The sequence below is a fragment of the Triticum aestivum genome, chromosome 1D, assembly GCF_018294505.1.
Source record: "Triticum aestivum cultivar Chinese Spring chromosome 1D, IWGSC CS RefSeq v2.1, whole genome shotgun sequence".
NCBI lineage: Eukaryota > Viridiplantae > Streptophyta > Magnoliopsida > Poales > Poaceae > Triticum > Triticum aestivum.
In genome coordinates, this window is record NC_057796.1 from 86,870,432 (window position 1) to 86,887,080 (window position 16,649).

The 16,649-nt window shown below is 46.0% G+C and overlaps 1 long non-coding RNA gene across 8 annotated transcripts; it reads right to left on the reverse strand.

The window, feature by feature from the left end:
* Positions 1–5,134: 5,134 nt before the first annotated feature.
* On the reverse strand, positions 5,135–10,324 carry LOC123180488 (uncharacterized). Of its 8 annotated transcripts, none has more exons than XR_006491079.1 (5): positions 10,024–10,324; positions 9,669–9,936; positions 9,289–9,336; positions 7,422–9,095; positions 5,135–5,718 (listed from the first exon to the last, which is right to left on the reverse strand). It is a non-coding gene; the product is annotated as an uncharacterized lncRNA (long non-coding RNA). The 8 variants fall into 8 exon arrangements; XR_006491078.1 differs by having other exon boundaries at positions 7,422–9,102; XR_006491074.1 differs by having other exon boundaries at positions 7,422–7,886; positions 8,006–9,336.
* Between the last annotated feature and the right edge of the window lie 6,325 nt (positions 10,325–16,649).

Consider the following 16,649-nt stretch of genomic DNA (forward strand, 5'->3'; position numbering starts at 1 on the left):
CGCCGGCGGCGGTTGGACCGTTGCGCTGTTGAGCATGTATAGTCAGACTGATCAAATTTGCCCCTGTACATCTGCGGGTAGTGATCGGTCACTCCTTATTTCTCCTTGTCAAAAGTTGTTCTCATATCCGTCCTTCAAATCCATACAAACCACATGCAACGTGATAAACACTGTGGATCAACATGGCAACTTAAGTTCAAAAAAGGGAAAAATCTAAAATAAACCTTGAACTTATGGACAAAAGCTAAATTGAACCCTAAACTTCAAATCCCGAAAATCAGCACACCAAATTTTCCGATCCCGGTCTATTTTCAACCTTGAGTGAGTTTCCAAACAGGGATTGTGGATATGGCATGCTAAATCCCGGGATTGCTTGCTGTGGACTCGACTGGACCGGCCCGGCCCAACAGGCACTAAGCGAGTTATTTTTTTCTTAACGAGCAACGTAAATCCTCTTTCTCTATTAAAGCGCGACGGATTCTCGAAAAAAAATATTAAAGTGCGACGTAACAAAAAATGACTCGAGCAGGGTCGAACTCGGTACCTGCCAGAGGTGTTGTCATCCCGCTAGCCACTAGAACAAACAACTATTAGTGATACAATAATTGACCCGAAATATTTAAGTACACAACGAAGCGTTGAACTTTGAAAACATTTTGTAGGGGCAAACAAATATTCAAAACATAAACAATTTTGGAAATGTCCGAACCTTCTATAAAGAGTGAGAACTTTTTGAAAATTCTGAATACTTTAAGAAAACAACTATTTTTTGAAAAAGCAATCAATTCTGAAAAGGCAAACACTTTTTGAAACATAAACATTTTTGAAACCTGAAGAAAATTTGAAAGTGCAAAAACTTTTTGAAAATTATAAAAATGGAAACAAATTTTGAAACCTAAATGTGTAAAGAAAATGTTTGTGATATCTAAAAAATATCACGAGTTTAGATAAATGTATGTGGCATTTCAAGAAGAAAAAAATGGTTGTACAATGTAAAATAGTATTCGTGTGATTCAATTTTTTTTAAAATGTGCTTGTGATGTAAAAAAATGCATCATACCCTTAAAATACTATATGTGACATGTTTTTGAAAAAAGTGTATACAATTTAAAAAATGTGTAACAAAAATGTTTGCGTGATGTAAAAAAATGTGCCATACCACTAAAAGACTATACGTAAAACGTGTTTCAAAAAAGTGTATACAATTTAAAAAATGTGTAACAATGTAAAATAATATTTAGTATATAAAGTGTTTATTGTTGTTAAGAAAATGTAAAATGTGTCTTTGGAAAAATATTGCAGTGTATTCAAAAAGTATTGAAACCATGTATTTTAAAAAATGTATGTAATGTATTGAAAAATGACGAAAGTGTATCAAAAAATATTTCATGTCTGCCTAAAAATGTACATTGGTTACTGAGAATAATTATACTTGTGTAAAAAAGAAAACCAGTTACCGGTAAAGAAGCAAAATAAAAGCAAAAAGCAAACAATATGAAGAAATAAAAAAACAAAAGTATAACGAGGAAAGAAAAACCAGATATAAAACATAGTATATTGAATAAAAACAAAAGAAAGCCGATGAAAACCCATAGAGAAAAAACGAAAACAAAAATAAAAAAACAAAGAAAAACCAGAGCAGCGCGAGCGACTATGTTAATGGGCCGGCCCAATTCAGCGAATACCAGCTAAATCCTCTCAAGGTTCAAAATAGATCGGGATCAGAGAGTTTGGTGTGCTGATTTCAGGGATTGAGAGTTCGGGGTCTGATTTAGCTTTCACCTACAAGTTCAAGGTTTATTTTAGACTTTTTCCAAAAAAAACGAACATATAGTAACATAAGAATATAGCATCATATCATACATACATAAAGTATTAAAATTTTGCATAATCACGCCCAAAAAAGCAAGTTCGTCCACTTGGATATATAGATTAACTGAAACGCTAGCTAGATTGACTAATTAAACGGAGAGGGGCGCCAATCGTCGGTCCTTCTCTTTTGCGGTCACTGAACCGGTGGTATTGGCCCTCCGTTTAGGCATCGACGGCCGAGGAGGATCGTTGTCATGCCGCTCTCGGACGACAACAAGGAGTTGATGTTGGCGAGTTGTCGGGCGGTGTGGGCCTATTCCTTCGCCAGCTGGACCGCTTTCGCCGTGGCGGTCGCCCTCTTCGCTGTGAGACGCTTGGACTCCTCAATATCGAGCTCGGGGTCAGCGACCGGTGGATGACATCGTGCATGAGCTGCTCCTCTGGGTCGAGCAGTGCAGACATGCGGGAGCCGCAGCAGCCGCGGGACGAACCGGCGGCCGCCTCCCTTCTCCGTGGGCTCAACGGTGCGGGCACTAGGACCCAGTGCGTTTGTCACGCAAAACGCTGTGTGTATGAATACAGTAATACAGCATGAAATTGCAAATCAAAGCGAAATTCTCTGGGTTCATTTAAGTTCATTTCAAAATTAACAAGCCCTGAAACCTTGTTAATTTTGATTCCAAATTGACATCTGCGTCATTTGTGCTGTGATTTCCGCTTTGTAATCAGTGAGGCCGCCGGCCGCTAAGTATTATCCACTGTATTTCAGAAGAGCCGCCATGGTTGGGCCGGCAGACCTCACCGCACGGCCGACATTCTTTCGGCTCTGATTGATCGATCCTTTTTTTTTCTTTTTTTATAAGCGGAACAAAGGGTTGATATAGATAGATCGGGAAAAGGAAAAGTATCTAAATTAACCGGATGAAAACAGCGTCGCATAAGTCAGGTCCCCTACGCGACACGTGTCCCATGCGTCAGCTAGTCCGCCGCTTTCCCGTCGAGCCTTATCTCTTTCACACGCCCGCTCCTCCACCCGTTCTTTCCTCATCTTTTTTCCTCTCCCCATCTTATCTTCCATTGCCCATGGCGACGCCGACCACCAGCCACGAGCTGCACCCCGTCCAAATAGGGGTTGTTGCTGCAAGCGAGAGGCGACGCGACCGCGGGCTGTGCGCTCCTCCCATGAGCGTACCACCATTGCTACGAGCATGAAGGAGTGGTGTGCTGCTCGCCATGGGTGCACCGGCCACCGGCGTAGCAGCGCCGCCGGTGTTGCATCGCAGCACGAAGAACAGAGGCGGGCGCCACTCACCGTCAATGCTGCAATGCAGCACGCACGAGGGAGGTTGCGCGGCTCGCCGCCGGCATTGCAAGGCAGCACGAAGGCCAGAGGCGGACGCCGCTCGCCGCCGGTGCTGCAATGCCCTACGCAGGAGGTGCTGCATTGGAGCTTTTTTTGCGCCGTCGGGGTTGCATTGGAGCGTCTCCCGGGGCTCCATTGGAGCACCGCCCGGTCGTTAGAGCTGCGATGGGGTTGGAACGGACTCCGCCGGGGCTGCAATGAAGCTTCGCCGGAGCTGCAATGAAGCTTTTCGCCGGAGCTGTAATGAAGCTTCACCGGAGATGACGCGCTAGGTGTCGCCATGAAGCAGCCCCCCTGGCTCCCGGTGGTGCGTTGCAGCGGTCACCGGTGGCTTTGAGAGCTGCGATGCAATGCTTGTCGGCGGCCCCGGTGCCGGGATGTCGTAGGTGCAGGTACCACGGCGGTGGTGTCGTTGCGTTGCTCTGCACCGGGGATGTCGTCTTCTCTCGTCTTCAGAGAAGACGCAGGGTGTCAAACTGAATCGCGACGTGGATGGGTTTAGTGGAAGAAAGACGCGGGGCTGCCTTGGTGAGATCGACGGTCCACAGTGCTAGATCGGACGACCAACTGGACGGTCTATAATTCGTTGTCATCAGTCGGCTTACGTCTAGCAGGCGCCTCGGGAAAAGGAGTTTACAACTAGCCCTTCATTGCGGAACAAAGGGCTGATTCCCTTTTTCTTTCTTTCTTCCGTAAGAACCATATATCAGACTCGAATATAATACTCCGTTTGAACAAGGATTGGATGAGAAATACAGGAAGCGGCAGGGAAGATTTTCCGATTTCCATAACTTAACTGGCTATTGGAAAGGACCCTTACAAATTATTTTTTCTGCCAAACAAATTGTTAAACTTTGCACAAAAGAATGACTTTATATGATCATCATTTAAGTGGTGTTTTTGAGTGCAGGGGCTCGAGTTCCTGGGGTGAAAACTTTAGGTTTTACCATCATTGGTTCAACCTCGCAATGACGTTGTTAATGTAATGTTTCCTTGTTGCATTGTGTTCACTTAGAGCATCTCCAATAGAAGACGTAATACAGTAGAGGTAAAAAAAATTACATTTCCAAAAAGTGATTTTTACATCTCTAAAAAAGAGGCAACTTCAACAGATGATGTATATTGAAGATGTAAACGAGAAACTCCAATAGATGATGCAAAATGAAGATGTAGAAACTAGTGGGCGGCGGCAGCGCGACGCGATTTGGGGCGGCAGTGCTTGTGTGTGGGGGCGCAGAGGAGCGTCGGAGGGGCGGCGGGGTGGTGAATCAGAACGGCGATTCGAGGGAGAGGAGCGGTGTAGGAGCGTCGGGAGCTCGGCGCAGCCGGCAGCCGGCTTCGCGCGGCTAGAAGACGACGGAGGTCGGCGGTCGTCGGGCAGGCGGCATGCCACACCTTACTTACCTGTGGCAGTGGGTTAAGGCTAGGAACAAGCCCAGCTCATCCACGACTGCGCCATGGAAGCCATTATGACAGACAACCAGACCTCTGGCGAAGCTTCGATTCGAAGCGGCGGCCGAAATCGAATCGGTGGCTGCGGGGGACAGTCGGTGCTACTCAGGCGAGGCAGACGGCGGGGGACAGGCGGGAGAGTCGCGCGCGAGGTAGGAGGTGGGCGGGCCGGCGGCGGCAGTGTCGATTTTGGGCGGAATCGGCCGGCGACGGAGTTGGGCGGGCGGCGGGCGCCTCACAGCTAGTCGAAGAAAAATCTAAACATAAGCTAGCTCACGGCTGGTCCTGGTATCCAATATCGTATGCAAACTGTAGCTCAGATGGTTAGGTTCTGTGGTTTCGTGTGGTGAAACCTGCCCACCAGAGTTCAAGTCCTACACTGTCACTGGTGCACACATTTGCTAGATTTATTTTAACCTTTCTAGCAACTAGATGACCCGGTTGCGCCAATGGCGCAAAAAGCGAGTTAGAAGCGATGCTAGTGGTGAGTAAGTAAGATATGTAGAATGAAAGATAATGCAATGTGGATTGTATTGCAGGTAATACAATGACTTAGATGGGTTTACAAATAGTAGAATAACTTAAATTGGTTTACAGATAGTAGAATGACTTAGATCAGTTTATAGAAAAACACTTATATATAGGCAGCCTCATGGCTTATTTAGGCATCTTCTTAGTCTGACCATGGTCTTAAGATGATATGTACGAAAAAGCAGTGTCATCGTCGGATAATGCTTGCATGGTAGACTTCCACAGGTACTTGAGGGCCTATAAAAGTTGGTTCCACTGTCAGACCATTTGGAGTAGCCCATATAGTTATTATCTCCGAAATATCTTTTCTTTCATTGGTCCATATGACACACTTGTAGAACCAGATATCAGGGAAATCACCAACGTGATAGTTGTTGTTATCTAGCATGCAAAACAATGACTCGGGATGTCTTCCATTATAGGTGAGGTGAGGATGTCTTCCATTATTGGTGAGGTGAGCTGTAGAACTCAGTTGGTAGTCCTTTAATCCTTATCTCATCTCTTCGAGAGAGGATATGAGATACTGCACCAATAGACACGATGAGAGGATAGCAAGCTACCTGCGGTAGACAGAATAAATGGCTTAGGAGGGGGAAAAAGAAATGAAGAGAGTGTATAATATTCATACTACACAAAGGATAGGTTAACCATGCATGCAATCACCATAAATAGAATTAGCAACAACTACCTATCCGTTACTTGAATGGAACGCAGGTGAATGCATCTCCAATAAGAGAAGAATAGGTAGTGAGCACACAAGTTTGCACTTTACACAGGTATGTAACTGGATCAGGTCATCAGGTTTGACAATGAGGTTAGAACAAAAGTTTGGTATCAAAAGTAACTTAATACAATTGCAGAGGAAAGGTTTTGTAAGAAAGGTACTCTGTAAGCAATTTCTTCTGGTCAACACAGATGCAAAGCAAAGGTGAAAACATCAGTTTATCTTGGATTTTAGGCCTATTATCAAACATCTTGGTTTTTAGGCCTATTATCAAACAACCTGTGAGTGTCACAAAAACAATGAAGTAGGTAAAATCTGGGAGTTATTCAACTAAGTTTGACAATACACGGTTTATTTTCGGCGAAAAATACATCCTCTGGTTTTTAGGAAGATCCAACTTACAAACAACACCGAGCATACGTTCATAGGAATAGATCAACACCGAGCATACGTTCATAATGACCATGGGCAATGGCACGGAATGCAGAACACAATAGATGGTTTAATTTACATGTGCCATCATCATAGGAAAACTAAATACACCTACCACAGATCCTTGAACCTAGAGCAGATAAACAGTTTCAGGTAAAGAAAAGCAGGAATGATTGTTAAGGAGCTATTTCTGTCAAGGATGTCAGTTGTAGTTTCCCAAAGCATAGGAACAACATAAATTAGGGGATTCACTAAGAGTATTATGTTAACAATCTGGTATCACATACATAGCCTAAGTATATACTCACAGGCATGTTCCTTAGTATATAACTAATAGCAAAGAGGCATTGTCGATCAGTTAAACCAAAGTTAATAGTGCAGCATGTTGTCTGTAAAGTCAAGTGACCATGCAGTTTTTTTCCTGGGATAAAAGATGGTGTGATCTTTTCCATGGTCTTTAGTTATCATCTTTCAGCCTATGTATATGAAGTTTTGGTTGACCTGCACTTCAATTGATAGTTTGGTGAAGTCTTGTACTAAAGATCAGAAAACAAGTTGGTGGTTAGCATGTACTGCTCCAATAAACCTGGATCACCATCTGAATGAAAATGCACCTAAAGGAAGGTGTATCACAATTTCTGTCACGGGAAATACACAGGTTGTCATGATACCCCTATAAAAAGGCGCTCTTTGAGGCAGGCAGCTTGGTCCGGAGGCCCTCGTTATTAGCATAATTGACTAACTATCAAATGGGCATCCACTCAAATTATCTAAAGGGAGATTATTCTTTGTGGTGGTCCATATATACAAATTTTCAAGTAATGTTATACATGAAATGAAGGTTATATGGTTAACTATCATATCAGCATCACTCAAATTATCTGAAGGGAAACTCAGTATTTTTCAGGCTAAAGCACTGAAACGGAGGAGCTACCCCACTTTTCTTTCTTATTATATACAGGTTATACATGAAATAAAATGAAGTATACATGGTGCGTAAATGATTATGGAATTGCTCCTCCCTATCCAGACGAATTGATTTCAACTACCAAATCACAGCAGAGAGGACGAACAGTGAATAAATTGGATGGGAAGGAGTTGCAATACCTGTCCAGACGGATGGGTTGGAGACAGCGAGGTCGCCGGCAAGGACACACATCCAAGCATGTTTATGTTTTTGTGAAACCTGGGAAGGATGTGAAAACTGAGCTGCAAGTAAAACCATAGTTTAGGTTCTGCCGAAAAGTCCCATAGCATGATATCTTCAGAGAGGGGAGCAAGTAGATGGATTAGGACTCCAAGAAAGATCGCGTTACAATAGAAAGAACAGAGAGGGGGACAAGTAGATGGATTAGGACTCCAAGAAAGCGTTGACTTTTGGGAGTTGGGTTACGACCACAAGGAAATCAAGCCTGCGGGAAAAGAGAAACACTGAAGAAAGCATCCAACGTCCACCTGACCAGGGGTGCCACTTGTACAGCCATGCCATCGGGTCTCCTTCAGGATATAGATGAAAGAAGAATAGCTAAAGATAATTGCTAGTACTTTAATACCAATGGCAGCAAGGCTAACCTTGTAGAGTGGGTGCCACTTGTACAGCCATGCCATCGGGTCTCCTTCAGGATATAGATGAAAGAAGAATAGCTAAAGATAATTGCTAGTACTTTAATACCAATGGCAGCAAGGCTAACCTTGTAGAGTGTACTCATTGCTCAATAGAGTTAAAAAAAGTTTCCTTATTTTTCTATATAGACATTGGTAGCGTTCAAATAATTCAACACCATGTAATCGAGTGGTCGATAATTTTTAGTTCTCGGGGGTAATAGAAATTTCCAATCCTTGTCAGCAAAATCCAGGAATGAAGTGAGAGAATGTGCCAGCATATCATGGAAGCATTTATGGTTAAGTAAAAACCATCAACTCGTAGAAAAAGCATAGGATGTTGAAAGTTTGTTATTTTAGATCCATTCATGTAATAAGTTGGAAATATTGAAACAGTGAAACAGAGCAAGGCGATCAGAGACTCGCCCGCGGCGACGCGCGACTACCTGTGACAGCCTAAAAGTCAAGGCATCGACAAACAAAATGCAGCGGTGAACCTACCGACCATGAAGTGAACTTATAATTTTATACCACCACACTAATTCTACCATAGAAAATACCGTCTTCCCATGGTCATGCATAATACATTAGCCCACTCATGTTCCTGACTTGAAATCATCCAAATCAAAGCTAGCCCATACCAAAATCACAAATAGTAATTTTATTCCAGGAAATGCAAATTAGTTGTGTTCTCTACCAGACTGGAGCCAGTCAAGTCATAGCTAACACATACCAAAAATACATGAAATAATCACACTGTACAAAGTGGCAAGCTTGATTTAATTAGTAGTCCAAGGGTAAGAAGTTTGCATAGTAGAGGAAAAATGCAGGGAATACAGTAGGCATGAGTGTATACACAACTGTGATCAAAAGACAGTGAACAAATATATACGATGGGCATTCATAGGCATGATCAAAAAGTCAGAGAACAAAAAATGAGCACGAACACACATGTGCGGTGGAAATGGTCTGAAAAGGGTGCATCGTAATTAGACATATGGCAGAACCATGGTGGAGCTAATGCAAAGAAGGCACATCTCTTTTTTTCCCTGAGCAGTTGATCTAATTAGTGGGACATACAACTTTATTTTCATCCTCAGGTGTAAACAAATAACACCTCAGGAAAGGCGTTTGACAATAATGCAGAATCTGCTGAAGCATCATGCGCTCCATCATTTTCTGCATCCTCCATATACCATGAATCAAAAAACATCAAATTAGAATATAAAGATGGAAACATCTAACTGTCAAGCTGGGAGTTGATAGATGGAAGCAGTTAACTATCAAGCTGGGAGTTGATAAAACCAAGTATTCTTTATGCACAATAGAACCAAATAAGACAGGTCACAACAAAATAAAGAAAGATTTTTACCATAGTAGCCCTTTAGCCTTGTCGCACTATCTTCTTTCTTGAATATCTCTAGAAAGAAAGAAAGCAGAATATCAGCTCAAACATGATGGCCAAGCAGTAAATCCATAGCTTTCAACAGTTGAACCTGCTTTGCAAAAGAACTAATCAAGGACTGGACGTAAATGTCAGTACAAATTTGAGCAGGTCATCAAGCATATATTATTACACATATATTAATCTGCCCCTGCAGCAGTTTGGATTTTCATCAAACAACTTGTAGGTAGGTGGATACCTAAATGAATCTACACAAAAGAGGAGAGACATGCTGGCGTTAAATCAAAAAAATGAGTGGAAAAGAGAGGGGAGGAGATTAATAAGGAGGGGTGAAGGGGTGTGGTTACCTGCAAAGGCCAGATGCTGCAAGGTTGGTGTGGCAGAGGATGTGTCGGGGGCTCGGGGCTATCTTACATGTAAGCTCAGCTGCAGCGGTCACCCGTGCTTCTCCTATTGGCCATGGCGGCGCCCCAGGCTCCCGCCGACAAGCAACAAATCAGTGGGAAGTAAATATTTTTTCAGATCAAGGACAACTCACCAGGGGAAGAAGGAAGTGCAGGCCGCTAGCCAAAGCACGCGAACGCCGCCAGGAATCGTCACCCCGTCCTGCTCCATCTGCCCATTGATTTTATGGTCATACGTCATGCACGCCATCCTCCGGCGATAAGGGATTCCAGCCACCGCCGGATCCAACATTTTTACCTTGCCTGGGCCGATGAGTTGGAAGATCTGGCAGGTTGGGGCGCCCTCGGGAAGGACTCTCTGCTTCCTCGCCCCTGCCTCTGAAGCTCTCGCCTCCTCATCCATACCGCCGCGGACTGAGCCGATGACGTCTAGGCCCTGGCTACATGGATGAGACGAGAGGCGGCGGCGGTGGTGGGAGAATTGGGGGAGAGGAGAGGGGGGTGGCTGCGGCAGCAGAAGAATCGAGGAGGAGAGGAGGCGGCTGCGGCACGCGGGTTAGGTCACAGTGCCTCTGACCAATGGTTGACCCACCCCCACGGCACTCTTATCCGGTGCCAGTACCCCTCACCCGAGCCACTTATAACCCAAGCCACTGCACCACTTGCCCAAGTGCTAACCGGGGCCACCAAAGCAGCAGGGTAACGCACGGTCGAGTAGGCCAGCGAAAACCCATCCACAGATGTCGACCTCACCCAATCACAAACAGCTAATTACCAGCCAATCGTGCACGCAGCCGCGAGAGAAACCCAGCCTCTGCTCATGGGCCCCATACAGTCACGACCCCATCAGTCATAGAGTTTTAAAATGGCATGACGTGTGCAAATGCAACGAACGGTTGGCCAATCGACAACAAGGTAAAAATGCAAACAGTAAATCCATCGTGGGGTTGAAAATGCCCGACGCTCGCAAGTGCGGTAGAACGGCGGGTTGCCTAGAGCTGTTTATATGTTCAATGTTCGTTCAGTGGACCGCAGGCGACCATGGTCTGCACGATGACCGAAGGCATCGTGAATAGGTTTTTGAGCTCCACGAAGGCCGAGATGCTTCAAAAGAACGAGACGGAGATAAAATGTCTGTGTCGAAGATGCAAGCTGAAGAGCCTTATGGACCCGGATTTCATACAGGTGCAGGACCACCTACTTTGCGTGGTTTCATGGATGGCTATCGGTCGCAAGGTGATGAAGATGATTATGAAGTCGTCCATGGGGGCCGGGCAAGAAATGAGGAAGGGCAGCAAGACAACCGCGGCGAGGGCGGGCGAGAAGACGAAGAATCTTTAGGACATGATCACGAAGTAGATGCAGGACACAGTCATCATGTAGAAGATGCCGGACATGATGATGAGGAAGATCAAGACGAAGGGCATGATCATGAAGATGAAGATGCCAGAGCAGACGACGATGGACCATCGATGGGCTGGGTGCAGGACCCTCATATTCAAGAGCTGCTTCTCAAGCAGACGGGTAACGCAAGAGCTGCCGCCCGAGAGAAAGCCAAGCTGGATCAACTGGAGATAGACGCGGTTACTCCATTGTATGAAGGATGCAGGCCCGAGGATACCCGCCTAAAAGTAACGCTCATGGCTCTGGAGATGAAGGTAAAACACAAAATGACCGACGCATGCTTCGACGAGAATATGTCATTCTGGCACGAACGTCTTCCCAAGGGGAACAAGTGCCCGACCAGTTTCGAGGAGGTGAAGAAAATCGTGTGTCCTTTGGATTTACTGTTGGAAATATGCCCTAGAGGCAATAATAAATAGGTTATTATTATATTTCCTTGTTCATGATAATCGTTTATTATCCATGCTAGAATTGTATTGATAGGAAACTCAGATACATGTGTGGATACATAGACAACACCATGTCCCTAGTAAGCCTCTAGTTGACTAGCTCGTTGATCAATAGATGGTTACGGTTTCCTGACCATGGACATTGGATGTCGTTGATAACGGGATCACATCATTAGGAGAATGATGTGATGGACAAGACCCAATCCTAAGCCTAGCACAAGATCGTGTAGTTCGTTTGCTCAGAGCTTTTCTAATGTCAAGTATCACTTCCTTAGACCATGAGATTGTGCAACTCCCGGATACCGTAGGAATGCTTTGGGTCTGCCAAACGTCACAACGTAACTGGGTGGCTATAAAGGTGCACTACGGGTATCTCCGAAAGTGTCTGTTGGGTTGGCACGAATCAAGACTGGGATTTGTCACTCCGTGTAAACGGAGAGGTATCTCTGGGCCCACTCGGTAGGACATCATCATTATGTGCACAATGTGACCAAGGAGTTGATCACGGGATGATGTGAGTTACGGAACGAGTAAAGAGACTTGCCGGTAACGAGATTGAACAAGGTATAGGGATACCGACGATCGAATCTCGGGCAAGTAACATACCGTTAGACAAAGGGAATTGAATACGGGATTGATTGAATCCCCGACATCGTGGTTCATCCGATGAGATCATCGTGGAACATGTGGGAGCCAACATGGGTATCCAGATCCCGCTGTTGGTTATTGACCGGAGAACGTCTCGGTCATGTCTGCATGGTTCCCGAACCCGTAGGGTCTACACGCTTAAGGTTCGATGACGCTAGGGTTATAGGGAAAGTATGTACATGGTTACCGAATGTTGTTCGGAGTCCCGGATGAGATCCCGGACGTCACGAGGAGTTCCGGAATGGTCCGGAGGTAAAGATTTATATATGGGAAGTCCTGTTTTGGTCACCGGAAAAGTTTCGGGTGAAATCGGTAATGTACCGGGACCACCGGGAGGGTCCCGGGGGTCCACCAAGTGGGGCCACCAGCCCCAGAAGGCTGCGTGGGCCAAGTGTGGGAGGGGACCAGCCCCAGGTGGGCTGGTGCGCCCCCCCACCAAGGCCCAGGCGCATGGGAGAGTGGGAGGGGGCAAACCCTAGGTCCAGATGGGCCTTAGGGCCCATCTAGTGGGGCGCCTCCCCCTCTCCTCCCCTTGGCCGCCCCCCTTGATGGGATCTAGGGCTGGCCGCCTCCTCTTGGGGGTGGAAACCCTAAAGGGGGCGCAGCCCCCTTCCCCCCTATATATACTTGAGGTTTGGGCTGCCATACAGACATGAGAACGTCTCCTTTTGGTGCTGCCCTACCCCTCTTCTTCCTCCTCCTCTCCCGCGGTGCTTGGCGAAGCCCTGCGGGATTGCCACGCTCCTCCACCACCACCATGCCGTCGTGTTGCAGCTGGATGGAGTCTTCCCCAACCTCTCCCTCTCTCCTTGCTGGATCAAGGCGTGGGAGACGTCACCGGGCTGCACGTGTGTTGAACGCGGAGGCACCGTTCTTTCGGTGCTTAGATCGGAATCAACCGCGATCTGAATCGCTACGAGTACGACTCCCTCATCCGCGTTCTTGCAACGCTTCCGCATCGCGATCTACAAGGGTATGTAGATTCACTCCCCTTCCCCTCGTTGCTAGATTACTCCATAGATTGATCTTGGTGATGCGTAGAAAATTTTGAATTTCTGCTACGTTACCCAACATTTACTGCACGTGAAATACCATGTGTGCACGAACAATTGCATCATTTATCGGGACGAGCACGCGAAGTCTACCATATGTCAGGTGTGCGGCGTCACTCGATACAAGAAGAGGAAGAAAGCTCCTCGAAAAGTGGTGTGGTACTTTCCGATCACTCCTCGTCTGCAGCGGTATTTCGCGGACCCTAAGCTAGCAAAGCTCCTGCGTTGGCACGCGGATAGGGAGGAGAAGAAGCGAGAAGATGACGGAAATGATCCGGAGATAAATAAAAAAGACAAGATGCTGAGTCACCCTAAGGATGCGAGCCAGTGGCAAGCGTTCAACTTCGAACACCCAGAATTTGGGGATGATCCAAGGAACATCGTGCTGGGCGCAAGCACCGATGGAGTCAATCCGTTTGGTAGCCAGAGAAGCACACATAGCACCTGGCCTGTGTTTGTGTGGATGTACAACCTTCCCCCTGGTTGTGCATGAAGAGGAAGTACATTCACATGAGTATGCTAATTGAAGGGCCGAAACAACCAGGGAACGACATCAATCTGTATCTGGGGCTGCTGAAAGAAGAGCTAGGCACGCTGTGGAAAATGCCAGCCAATACGTGGGACGCCGCAGAGAAAGAATATTTCCCTATGAGAGCCGCACTACTCACGACAGTGCACGACTATCTCGGTTACGGATATGTCGCGGGGCAGGTGGTCCACGGATTTTCTGCATGCGTCAGGTGCATGGACGACACAACGTATCGCCAGCTGATAGAGATCCCGGGTCTTCGCAAACCGTGTTCATGGGACATCGAAGGTGGCTTCGCGACGATGACTCATGGAGAAAATGCAAGGATCTGATCGATGGTGAAACCGAACCCCGAAGACGCCCGCGTACGAGGAGCGGCGAGGAAATAGACGAGCTGTTGAAAAATTGGAAAGAGTGCCCACCGCCGGGAAAGAAGCGAAAGGCGCCAGAGCCCCTGCTGAAGGTATGGAAAACGAGGTCTGTTTTCTGGGACTTGTCGTACTGGAAGAACCTCCGTGTGCCTCACAGCCTTGATGTCATGCATATCACGAAGAACGTGTGCGAGAGTCTGCTTGGTACCCTGCTCAACATGCCAGAGAGGACCAAAGATGGGCCGAAAGCAAGGGCAGACTTGAAATCAATGGGCATCAGGGAGGAGCTTCACGCTAATGATGATGATGATGATGATGAGGCAAAGGATACGGAAAGTCGTCGCAAAGGAAAAAAGGCCAAGAAGATCGGAGATGACTGCCCTCCCGCGTGCTTCACTCTAAGTCAGGAGGAGATCGAGCAGTTTTTCACCTGCCTCGTAGGAGTAAAACTTCCTTACGGTTACGCGGGAAAGATAAGCAGATACCTAGACTCAGCGAAGCAGAAGTTCAGCGGGATGAAGTCTCACGACTGTCACATGCTGATGACGCAGATACTTCCAGTTGCAATCCGTGGGATCATGGACGCGCACGTCCGTGAAACGCTATTTGGCCTATGCAAATTTTTCGACGTCATCTCTCGGAAGTCGGTTGGCGTGAGGCAACTCAGAAGGATACAGGAAGAGATCGTGGAGATACTATGCGAGCTTGAGATGTACTTCCCGCCCGCATTCTTCGACGTTATGGTGCATCTGCTGGTCCATATCGTGGAGGATATCATCCAACTCGGGCCGACGTTCCTGCACAGCATGATGCCGTTCGAAAGGATGAATGGTGTCATCAAAGGATACGTTCGCAACATGTCACGTCCAGAGGGAAGCATAGCCAAGGGCTTTCTGACCAAAGAGTGCATCTCCTACTGCATGAATTATCTAGGCATCGAGAACCCCGTTGGTCTGCCCGTCAACAGGCACCTCGGCAGGCTCGCTGGATGGGGTCACCGCGAGGGTCGCCGCGAAATGTGTTGACTTCGAGGGTCGACTCGCCAACTTTGAAAGAGCAAACCTAGTCGCGCTACAACATATAGACGTGGTCGATCCTTGGGTGGTAGAGCACAAAACCTTTATTGAGAAGACGTACAATGACCGAGGCCAATAGAGGACGGACGGAGATATAATCAAAGAGCACAACTCATGTTTCACGCGTTGGTTCAGGGAGAAGCTTCTGTCGTACCCTTTACATGAGGATTCTTCCGCGGAAGAAAAACTCATATTCGCCTTGTCACAGGGCGCCGAGCACAACCTGATGACCTATGAGGCGTACAATATCAACGGCTACACATTCTACACTGAGGAAAAGGACATGAAGAGCGATGGTTATCAGAACTCCGGGGTAACGATGGAATCCTACACCGGTAACGACAAGGACAGATACTAGGGAAGGATCGAGGAGATCTGGGAGCTGAGTTACGCTGGAGAGAAGGTCCCGATGTTCCGTGTCAGATGGGCCAAGAGCGTTCTAAAAGAAGACCGGTATTTCACAACCATGGTTATACCCGAAGCCAAATCCAAGACCGCGGGCGCAAACGTCACCGTGAAAAATGAGCCATGGTTACTGGCTTCCCAAGTGGACCAATGCTTCTTCATTACCGACCCATCAAAGCCCAGTCGTGTTGTCGTGAGGAGAGGCAAAAGGAAGATCATCGGAATGGATGGAGTCGCCAATGAGCAAGACTTCGACAAGTACGGCGACCCGAAGATGGAACATGACGACGACGATGAAGTACCATACACCACAAGAAGAAGCAGGACCACCCTACCTAAAGGACGTCCGTTCAAGAGAAGAACTCCATTTGCAAAAAAGAAGGGCAAGAAGATTATGAAAAGATAGCTAAGATCGATTGTATTTAAATTGTAGCCTTCATTTCTCGATTGTATTTCGACATATGGAAATGGCATTTCTTCTTGTTTTGTTGCAGATCATCATTTACAGGCACCTTGGGCTTCTTTGTGTTTTCTTCTGGTATTTTAATTGTTTTTATTTATGTTTATTCTGGTGAAAAAAAAGTTATTAATGGCGCACCAGGAGAAGGTGCGCCATTGCTATCAAGGTATTTATGGCGCACCCCTAGGAGGTGCGCCATTGATATACAAATTTTTATTTATGTTTATTCAGGTATTTTATTTTTCAGTGTTCCTTTTCCTGCTTAAATTTGCAAACATTTTTTTAAAATGTGAACATTTTTCTAACTCACAAAAAGTATTGAATTTGTTAATATTTTTTGAACTCATGAATATTTTTAAATTTCATGGGCACTTTTTGAATTCATGAATATTTTTTCAAATTTGATGATATTTTTTCATATTCATAAATGTTTTACCAATTCACAAATGTTTTGCAACGCAAATATTTGAAAATTAGTAATAACTACTTATATCGTAACATTTTACAATTTATCGTCATTTTCTAAAAAA